At 41.9% G+C, this 10,890-nt stretch overlaps 1 non-coding gene across 1 annotated transcript; it reads left to right on the forward strand.

Annotated features, from left to right (window-relative positions):
* The first annotated feature begins 10,079 nt into the window (after positions 1-10,079).
* Positions 10,080-10,153, forward strand: trnai-aau (transfer RNA isoleucine (anticodon AAU)). Its single transcript has one exon. It is a non-coding gene; the product is annotated as a tRNA-Ile (tRNA).
* The last annotated feature ends 737 nt before the right edge of the window (positions 10,154-10,890 follow it).

Raw genomic sequence — 10,890 nt, forward strand, 5'->3', positions numbered from 1 at the left:
CGGAATAATCCAGAGAGGGGCCCGAGCTGCAGGAGAGACGGACGGAGGGAGGGAGTCAGTGAGGGAGGGAATTGTTTCCTGCACTAAGTGGCTTTAAATGGCTGTGGAAAAACCGCTAACAAGTCTATTAAGTCACCCCCCGCCCCCCCCCTCCCTGAACCGAACAGGGGCTCCGACTAGGTGACACTAGTGTGCAACAACAACATTATTAATCGCTCCAATGGGCCACCCTGCCGATGGTGGACTGCCCTCGCGGACGTGTGCGTGTGTTGATGGTGGAAGGACGCACACCGCTTTGGTATCAGTTTTGGTTACGATTTTGACCATAATTGGGAAATGCGGATTTGGCACGACAGGCCCACACACACCCACAAACCGACGCTAACTGCCGTGCGCGTGCATTCGCCGTCATGTCCGCCCCGCGTTGCAATTCACCTTGAGCCGAACCAGTGCGATGTGTAAGCGCGATGCTGATTTACGCTGCGCTCGCTCCGGCTTTTTGTCATATTTTGGCTTTCTTCTGTGGTGATTCAGGCTTCCCGTTAAAATAAATATTCTTATTCAGTATTTATAATGCTTTTTAATCTGGTGGCGCCTGTCATCTTTTTAATTTCCTCTTGAAAGTGTCGACGCCAAAAGGCTACTAACTCACGCTGGGGAATCTAAGGTGTTTTATCATTTATAGTTTCAACAAACATTTTCTCACATGTGAGGCCGCGACCTTTCAGCGATTTCTGATTATTAAGCGTGATTTTCCTCTGGTGGCGTATTGTTGCCCGCAGGCTGCGTAGCACCTACACGTATGGAACATTTCCACTCTTGTTTCATCCAAAACATACTTCTAGGCAATGCAGTGACACAAAGGAGGTTAATGGGAAACATAACTGCTGCTGGGATGGCGATGCTGCCTTACATGCTGAACTTTCTATAATTGTCCATTCTATAATTGTACTGCATCAGTTTGCATCTGGTATTAACAGATTAAGTTAAAAATCACGACTTAAGAGTCTACAGTTATCCAAACTGTCTAAAGATGGGTCTTCGATGCATGCAAACAACATGAAAAAGAGAGTTCATCTTCTTCTTAACCCGTTGTTTATTGATGGGACCATGATGAGTTGTTTGATATCGGACAGTGAGGCTTCTAAAGTAGTTTATGCATAAATACAAATCATGTTCATACAAAATCGTGTCCTTTTGAATCTCCACGTGAACGATGGACTGATTACATTAACATCTACTTACTGAAGGCCTCTGTGTGGGTGTGTTTGCCACTGCGTACACTCACCACTCAGCGTGGTTAAACATACGCTCGCCTGTTGTCATTTAAGACTTGACATTAATTGTGATGCTGGTTCAGTGTGACAGCAGGGTGTACATGCGCACAACGCGCACACACACAAACACACACGTGGCAACGGCTGCACGAACGTGCCACTCACGAGCCGCTTGCGTTCGCCCCTCGAAAACAATTAACCTCGAGCAGAATGGCGAATGGCGTTTGAATGCAGAGGGCGGAGTCCCTGTTGCTGCTCATTAGTGACGCGTCTGCATGGACACGCAGGCGGGTGTCGTCAAGAAGATAGGTCGTGCCTGCTTATCCAGTGGTGAACGAGGTTCAGATGGATCTGTATAGCATAACGGCAGCCTCACTGTGTTCTGGTAGTTGCGTCTTTAAGCAAAATAGATCAAAGTTCTGACCCGTGTGTTGATCATCGAGCGATGCCACATCGATGAAAGTTCTGGTGGAGTGGGTGGAGGACGAATGGATGGGGTACTCAGAGGAGCCGAGACGTGGCCTTGACCCCACCGTGATCTCCTTGACTTAACATGTTAACACTTTTACACACACTCACGCACACGCACACGTACACACCCGGGGCAGCCGTCATAAATTTGCTCCCTCATCAAACCCTTAACACAGCCCTAACTGTCCATGAGATTTCTGATTGTGTTTCCCCTGCAATTAACCTGCTGCCTTTCAATTTTTTGACCTCCTATTCCATCCCTCGTGCGGAACCAGGTTGAACACCGGAAATCTTTTGATCTCCGGTAATCCCGGCCTCACTTTAGATTCCGGCTTTGAGTGTCAACGCACGTTTTTAAAGGCAGCGAAAAGAATGTTTTCCCAGTCCTCCCTAACAAGATTAGACACTTCCAAAGAGCGCATAAAGGCTGCATGCAGCCTACTCTTGTCCTTTGTGAGGATGCGTAGGGGAAGTTAGGCACCTGCATCCGATTAGCATTCTGCAGCAGTGGGGACTGAACTCATTACCATTTGCTTACTCTTTGTGTAATTATTTCTCAATGCAAAGAAAACGTGCATGCCCCAAAATTGTCATGGATAGCACGCCATATCATTATCTCGACATAGATATTATCCTATCAAATTGCTAGAACTGCTGCATTATTTATAAAGTGTGAAATGGATTTTCGGTTAATTGTCGTAAGTCAATCTTGAGCATGTGTTTTGAGCAGAACCCTGACACTGAAAATAACATAAAGTGATTGCTTCCAATTTTCAGCAATCAGAAGTAATTACTGAGATATTGCAAATGATTGTGTCCATCAGAAAAGCAATCAGTAAATCCAAAATCACTATCATCCTTGGTAAGAAGGGAAATGCATGCGCTGGGTTTCTCTCTTTGAGTTTAGTACAAAGTCGCCCACATTGATTCAGGCTCCCATGTAGTGTTAGAAAATGGTTTATTGTAATGTTTGTTTTTTGTGTTTCATTTTGGGGACGCTTTCCAGTTGTGACCTTTTGGCCTAGTATCTCATGGACGGTCCGTCTGCACAGCTAGACGTCACCTGTCTCAACTGCTCAATTGAGGCAGGCAGTTTCAAAGCGTGAAACATGGAATTAACAACGTTAATTGTTTTTAATTTTATTTTTTGCACAGTGGACAGTCTTTAAAAGGGAACACTTGTTTTCTTGGAGTTTGCTGTGACATTGTGTCAATGGAAACTAAAATGAGCGTCACATCATGTTGCGCCGTTGTTTTGTGCCTTCTCCTGTAGATGGCGGATCAGGATTGGGAGCCGCTGGTTGACGAGCCCTGATCTAACTGTATTATGTTTTCAGAGGACTGTTTACTCAGCGTTGGAAGAAATGTCAAATCAGACCTTTATTATTCTCACAAACTGAGGGCCTTTTGGGGCCTTTATCATTTTCAAAAAGTTTTTAAATTTGGCATGGATAGCTGGACTGTTAACAAATTTGATCATTTTTGGGTCTCACATTTGGGTATATATGGTATTTTGAGAGGCTTTTATTTTGGACTGGTACATCTGGGTATAAAAAAAATGTCTCTCTAGCGCCCTCTAGAAATTAAAAAAAGACCACACTAGGCCAGTTTTCCCCCGATGTCTGATTAACTTGAATTTTTGGCACACGTGCTCTTGGACATGCTCTACAAATAAGTCAATCATTTTGAATTTTGTAAAAAACACATTTTTGGCAATTTCTCCTGAGAGTTTGATTCTCACGAAACCTTCGGTGGATCATTATTGGTTCAATGTGGCGTTGATATATCAGATTAGTGCTGATAACTCATTGTCTTGATGAGATATAGGATAATTAACTTCGCAACAGGTGTGGCTTAATCTGGCCTCACCAAAATTATAGCAAGTGTAAACATTGAACCCCTGAATACACCCTACTATTTTCAGAATATTTTCATAAAATTATTAGGCAAAATATCTCAATGGAGTTATACAGTCAAACAACGTGTTAAAGCAGATGAAGAGGAGCAGCTGTAGTTTGTGGTGCTGCTGAACTACACTGGATTACACTGACCGGTGTATATGTAATATTTATTCATATTGGATGGAAGAAACACAAAACGTTACTGAGGTGAACGTTTAATTCAGGGCTGTACTACATCACACTGCATTAGCTTTATAATGGTTTCATAAAGGAGCACATTGGGTACAGTAACAATAATTAAACAGTAAATATTGTACTGGATAGTAACATTCCACACACACCTACCTTTTGTCTTCTTGTTACTGAAACATCAAGAGGCTGTGTTGAGGTCCTCGTACAGTTAAATACACAAACATCACTATTAATTAAATTGGTGATGTAGCTGAACCTCTTCTGTGTCTGTATATTAATAGTGATTAACCTCATAGTATTGTATGTATAAAGTATAGTGATCAATGAGGCTACATTCCGTAAGATCATTCATCATGACATGATCATTTGTGATTAAAGTCATAGTATTTAATATCTATGATACAGTGATCATGGAGGCTACAGTTAGATAGGTGACATCATTAGTGATTAACACAGTATTTAATATATGTGATTCAGGGATCAATAGGGCTACAGTTATATTTACATTTTCAAACAATGAAATAAAAAAGAACATTTTCAAGCATATGCACCAGCTGACCAGACATTAAATATAGTTGGAGAAATATACAATCATTTATTAGTGGAATTCTTTTATGTATTTATTATTATTACAATTCAGAGCTTCAGAGTTTCTTTGAAGCGGAAGTCCTGCTGCCGGTTTAGTCTCAATGACGGTCTCCTCATGTCTTTAATTAAAACATCGTTAGTTTTAATGCACAATGATAAACAAAAACACGCTGCACTCTGTGGATACGGACGTTAAAGCTACATTTAAATATGAAGTTATGAATCTAAACTCTGCACTTCAACAGACGTAACGTTACCGGTGAAAAACATCAGTCACCAAAAGTTATGAAGATTCAGCCCAGTTATAGTTATATCTCATGTAAAACCGCTACGGAGACGTGAAAACCAGCCGAGCATTTCACAGAAGACTTGCCGAAAACAGGCTGCTCTCTACGGGCTGAAATGAAGTGACCGCCGGGCGCTGGAGGAGTCTGGCGGTCCGCTAACTACACCTCACATCTCCGACATCCACGGAGCAATTTGTTACGAAGGCTGAATGTTGACAAACCAACCGCAGAAATGTTGCTTTAACAACTACATTCTCGTCTTTAAAAAGTTATCGAATTACATTCCGTTACTTAAATATAGTAGTATTTATAAACTTCGAAAATACTGGGAAATTTGGCTCTCACACGAACAGACAAGCCTGTTCCGATGCACGCCCGGTGGGCGGGGCGAGTAACATCCGGGTATTATGGCCGTTGTAGATCAATGCCATCACGTGGTACTTGATGACGTCAATTCAGCTCTGACGTTGCACATTGAACAACAACAATTGAAGAAGAAGAAGCACAGTGAGCACAGTCTATCGTTTTGATCAAACAATACAGACAGTTTCACAGTCCTCTGACTGGCCTCACCTTCAAGATGTTTAACACAAGCCTTTACGATTTGCTGGTACAGCGACAGTCACCATTGACTCTTAATGAAATCCGTCCCATAACTTGTCAGCTACTTGTGGCATTTATCGCGCTAAAGGAAATCGGCTTTATTTACACAGACCTTAAACCTGAAAATATTATGCTTGTCAACCACCAAGATGAGCCGTTCAGGGTGAAATTAACTGACTTTAGTTTGGCCATTCCAGTTTCTGAAGTGACGGAAGGAATGATTATGCAACCTTGTGCATACCGGGCACCAGAAGTGTCCTTGGGCCTCCCCATATCAGAAGCCATTGACATGTGGGCACTGGGGTGTATCTTGGCATCTCTGTTTTTCGGCCAGGATATCTTTAATGGAGAATCAACATACAGCGTAATGAAAACTATTTGCTGTCTCCTGGGTCAGCCACAAGACCACCTGCTAAATGCTGGAAAAGACACTGACCAGTATTTCAAGAGAAATCGCTGCTCTGCCAATTCACAATGGACACTAAAGACGCGAAAAGAGTACAAGAAGCAATATGATAATCAGCTGCAATTGTCAAAGTGCCGATTCGACTATGTCGGAGATTTGGCTGAAGCAGTAGGCATATATTCAAAGGCAATGGATGAAGTTGAATTAGAAGACGAAGAGGCATTTTTAAATCTCCTTCAAATGTTGCTCGATTCAGATGCTGAAAAAAGAATAACACCTCAGCATGCCTTGGAACATTCTTTTCTAACTATGAGTCACCTGGAAGACTACGCTCACAGAAGCTCTTATATACAAACTGCATTTGAGCTGATGGGCAATTTCGAAAGAAACATGAAGTCACCTGACTCAGGAGTTGTTTTCTCAAGCATAGACAACTCCAGGCCTGAGGAAGCACACTGCATAGGATCCAGCTGTGGAACGACAACCTCACTGGAACCATCAGAGGAAAAATACCTTTCTATACTCTGCAACAAGTCTGTACAATACAAAGTATTGGAGTGTGTTGGAGAAGGAGGTTTTGGCAAAGTACTCAAGTGTGTCAATTTGAAAACAAACAAGAGTATGGCCATAAAGGTCCTCCAATACGTTGAGGATTACACCAATGAAGTAAAGATGCTGGAAATGCTCAGGACCCTTGACCGAGAGAAAAACAACTTGGTGACATTCTTGGACAGTTTCCTAGTCGATGACATGTGTTGCATCTCTTTTGAGTTGCTAGACAGGAGCCTTCACGATTTGTGGGAACAGAGAGGGGGACCATTGACTCTTAATGAAATCCGTCCCATAACTCGTCAGCTACTTGTGGCATTGAACGCGCTAAAGGATATCGGCGTCCTTTACACAGACCTGAAACCTGACAATGTTATGCTTGTCAACCACCAAGATCAGCCCTTTAAATTGAAATTAATTGACTTTGGTTTGGCCATTCCAGCCTCTGAAGTGGAGGAAGGAATGCTTATGCAACCCATTGCATACCGGGCACCAGAAGTGTCCTTGGGTCTCCCCATATCAGAAGCCGTTGACATGTGGGGACTGGGATGTGTCTTGGGAGCTTTGTTTTTCGACCAGCACATCTTCAATGGAGAATCAACATACGACGTGATGAAAACTATTTGCTGTCTCCTGGGTCAGCCACAAGACCACCTGCTAAATGCTGGAAAAGACACTGACCAGTATTTCAAGAGAAATCGCTTCTCTGCCAATTCACAATGGACACTAAAGACACCAGCAGAGTACAAGAAGCAAAATAATAACCAGCTGCAATTGTCAAAGTGGCGATTCGACGATGTCGGAAATTTGGCTGACGCAGTAGACATATATTCAAATGCATTTGATGAGGTTGAATTTGAAGACGAAAGGGCATTTTTAAATCTCCTTCAAATGTTGCTCGATACAGATGCTAAAACGAGAATAACACCTCAGCATGCCTTGAAGCATTCTTTTGTGACTATGAGTCACCTGACAGACTACGCTCACAGAAGCACTTATACACAAACTGCATTTGAGCTGATGGTCGTCTGCCCTGCGGGTGATTTGGACGAATGTTATGAATATTCCAGCGATTACAAAATCCACATGGAAACAACTGACTCAGGAGTTGTTTTCTCAAACATAGACAACTCCAGGCCCAAGAAAGCACACTGCATAGGATCCAGCTGTGGAACGACAACCTCACTGGAACCATCAGAGGAAAAAGACCTTTCTATACTCTGCAACAAGTCTGTACAATACAAAGTATTGGAGTGTGTTGAAGAAGGAGGTTTTGGCAAAGTACTCAAGTGTGTCAATTTGAAAACAAACAAGAATATGGCCATAAAGGTCCTCCAAGACGTTGATGATTACACCAGTGAAGTAAAGATGCTGGAAATGCTCAGGACCCTTGACCGAGAGAAAAACAACTTGGTGACATTCTTGGACAGTTTCCTAGTCGATGACATGTGTTGCATCTCTTTTGAGTTGTTAGACAGGAGCCTTCACGACTTGTTGCAACAGAGAGGGGGACCATTGACTCTTAATGAAATCCGTCCCATAACTCGTCAGCTACTTGTGGCATTGAACGCGCTAAAGGATATCGGCGTCCTATACACAGACCTGAAACCTGACAATGTTATGCTTGTCAACCACCAAGATCAGCCCTTTAAGTTAAAATTAATTGACTTTAGTTTTGCCATTCCAGCCTCTGAAGTGGAGGAAGGAATGCTTATGCAACCTTGTGCATACCGAGCACCAGAAGTGTCCTTGGGTCTCCCCATATCAGAAGCCATTGACATGTGGGGACTGGGATGTGTCTTGGGAGCAATGTTTTTCTGCCACCATATCTTCAATGGAGAATCAACATACAGCGTAATGAAAACTATTTGCTGTCTCCTGGGTCAGCCACAAGACCACCTGCTAAATTCTGGAAAAGACACTGACCAGTATTTCAAGAGAAATCGCTGCTCTGCCAATTCACAATGGACACTAAAGACACGAAAAGAGTACAAGAAGCAATATGATAATCAGCTGAAATTGTCAAAGTGGCGATTTGACCGTGTCGGAAATTTGGCTGAAGCAGTAGACAAATATTCAAAGGCAATGGATGAGGTTGAATTGGAAGACAAAGGGGCATTTTTAAATCTCCTTCAAATGTTGCTCAATTCAGATGCTGAAAAGAGAATAACACCTCAGCATGCCTTGGAACATTCTTTTGTGACTATGAGTCACCTGACAGACTACGCTCACAGAAGCTCTTATACACAAACTGCATTTGAGCTGATGGTCGTCTGCGGGTGATTGATACAAATGTCATGAAACCTCTATGATACATTGTGAGACAGTGTGTGAGACTGTGTGAGACAGTCTCTGAGGGAGTGTGAGACCGTCTGTGAGACAGTTTGTGAGACTGTGTGAGACAGTCTCTGAGGGAGTGTGAGACCGTCTGTGAGAGTTTGTGAGACTGTGTGAGACAGTCTCTGAGGGAGTGTGAGACCGTCTGTGAGACAGTGTGTGAGACAGTTTGTGAGACTGTGTGAGACAGTCTCTGAGGCTGTGTCAGACCGTCTGTGAGACAGTGTGGGAGACAGTGTGAGACAGTCTCTGTGGGAGTGTGAAACCGTCTGTCAGACCGTCTGTGAGACAGTGTGAGACAGACAAGGAAATGGAACCTGAACTCCGAACCTAGCAAGTTCGTTTCCCCCCATATATGTCTACCCACAAATATAAAATATGAATTATATTTATATGAAATTTATGAAAAGTTATGAAAGTATGAAAGGTATGAAAGTTATGAAAGTATGAAAGTTATGAAAGTATGAAAGGTATGAAAGTTATGAAAGTATGAAAGTTATGAAAGTTATGAACGTTATGAAAGTTATGAAATTGTGAAATTATGCAATTATGCCATATATATATATATCTATAAATAATATAATATAATAAATCTCCTCCGTGAATCCCCACCTTAACGTGGTGGAGGAGTTTGCGTGGCTCAGTGATCCTGTGATCTGTGTTGTCTCTGTTGGGCAGCCAAAAGGACAACAGGTCTCAGGGGAGAGTCCAGACTAAGAGCGATTCAAAAACACATGCATATACATATATATATATATATATATACATATATATATATATATAATAGTTCATATATATATATATATACAGTGAAAGCAAAGGAAACTGCAGGAACATAGACTTTTAGGAATAGGCTCACCAACTGTATGTTCTGGTTGGCTTAGTTAAAATAAAAAAAAAACTTTCTTTCCAAGCTGTGACAGAAAGCTTTTGCTGCATCACAGCCAGGTCACCCGAGGTGAGAAAATTAGGCCAATCCAATCCTGAGAACGACACAAACTTGACCTCCATATGAGGACAGACAGTTGACTGTGTAGTAGATCTAGATTAATCCAATTAACAAGAATACAATATAAAATCAGGATTAGAAAACCGGAATATGTTGCAGTAGACAACATGTGGATTTCATGTTTTATGTTGAATGCTGAAATTGAATTAATATAATATATAAATATATATTCAAAGGTTAGGTTGTTGTCGTTACTGTGAACTCGTTCATTCTGGTGTCTGTGACCGGCACGTTCTTTCAGGTTAACATCGTTCAATGGGGTGCCAGATTTCTATAGAAAACACACCGTAAACGCGCCTTAATAAGTAGCAGAAAAAACACCCAATCTGGCAACACCAGCCACCAGTGTCGCACCGCGCATGCGTCATCAAAAAAAAAAAAGAAAAAAAAGATTTTATGCAAGAAATTTGCTTGCATAAAATCTGGATTTACAGAAGTTGAAGGAACTCACAAACTGTGGGCCGGTTAGCTCAGATGGTTAGAGCATGGTGCTAATAACGCCAAGGTCATGGGTTCAATCCCCATACTGGCCATCAATACATGAATTATTGAACTTGACTTTCACCTATACTGTGTATTTCATTATCTATCTAATTTTCTTGCAAAAAGAAAATCTGACCTTTCTTTGCAAACATTTGCACCTTATTGATTACTGTCCTTTAAAATTGACCATTCAACCAGCATGTGTTTGAGAATGTACTGTAGGGGTGAACGCTGCAGCTGCTGCTAGTGTGGAGTGAATGGACAGCAACATTAAACAACAAAGGGGAAATGCTGTCCCCTCAATGCTAATGTAAACCCTGGTTGGATAAGGATTCAAAATTGGATATGAAGATTATATCTGATGCATAGCTTCAGTGTTAAAACTGATCAAATGATTGCTGTCTGTGGGCTGTGGCAATCATTTTGAAAAATAATAGCTCGCAGCAACGTATGGAAAAAAATAACTGAACTAGTTCATTTTTTGGAACTGTGAACTGAACTAGTTCATTTTAAAATTTGTGAACTAAACTTTGAACTAGTTCATGTAGAAAGTGAACTTTCCCAACACTGGTGCAGCCAACGTGCAGCCAATGCGCAGACCGGGGGGGGCTCCGAGACAATCGATTGGCCGAAGGGTGCTTCATGTGAGCTGGCGGGGAATCATTCGGTAACCGTGGCAACAAGTATGGTGTTCCGTACTTGTTGGCAACATACTGGCGTTCCTGCATTGGACTCTGCTGTTTATTTTTCATTTTTGTTTGCTTTCAATTATATCTAAAACAAAAAA

Source organism: Pungitius pungitius, chromosome 16 (assembly GCF_949316345.1).
Source record: "Pungitius pungitius chromosome 16, fPunPun2.1, whole genome shotgun sequence".
Classification (NCBI taxonomy): Eukaryota; Metazoa; Chordata; class Actinopteri; order Perciformes; family Gasterosteidae; genus Pungitius; species Pungitius pungitius.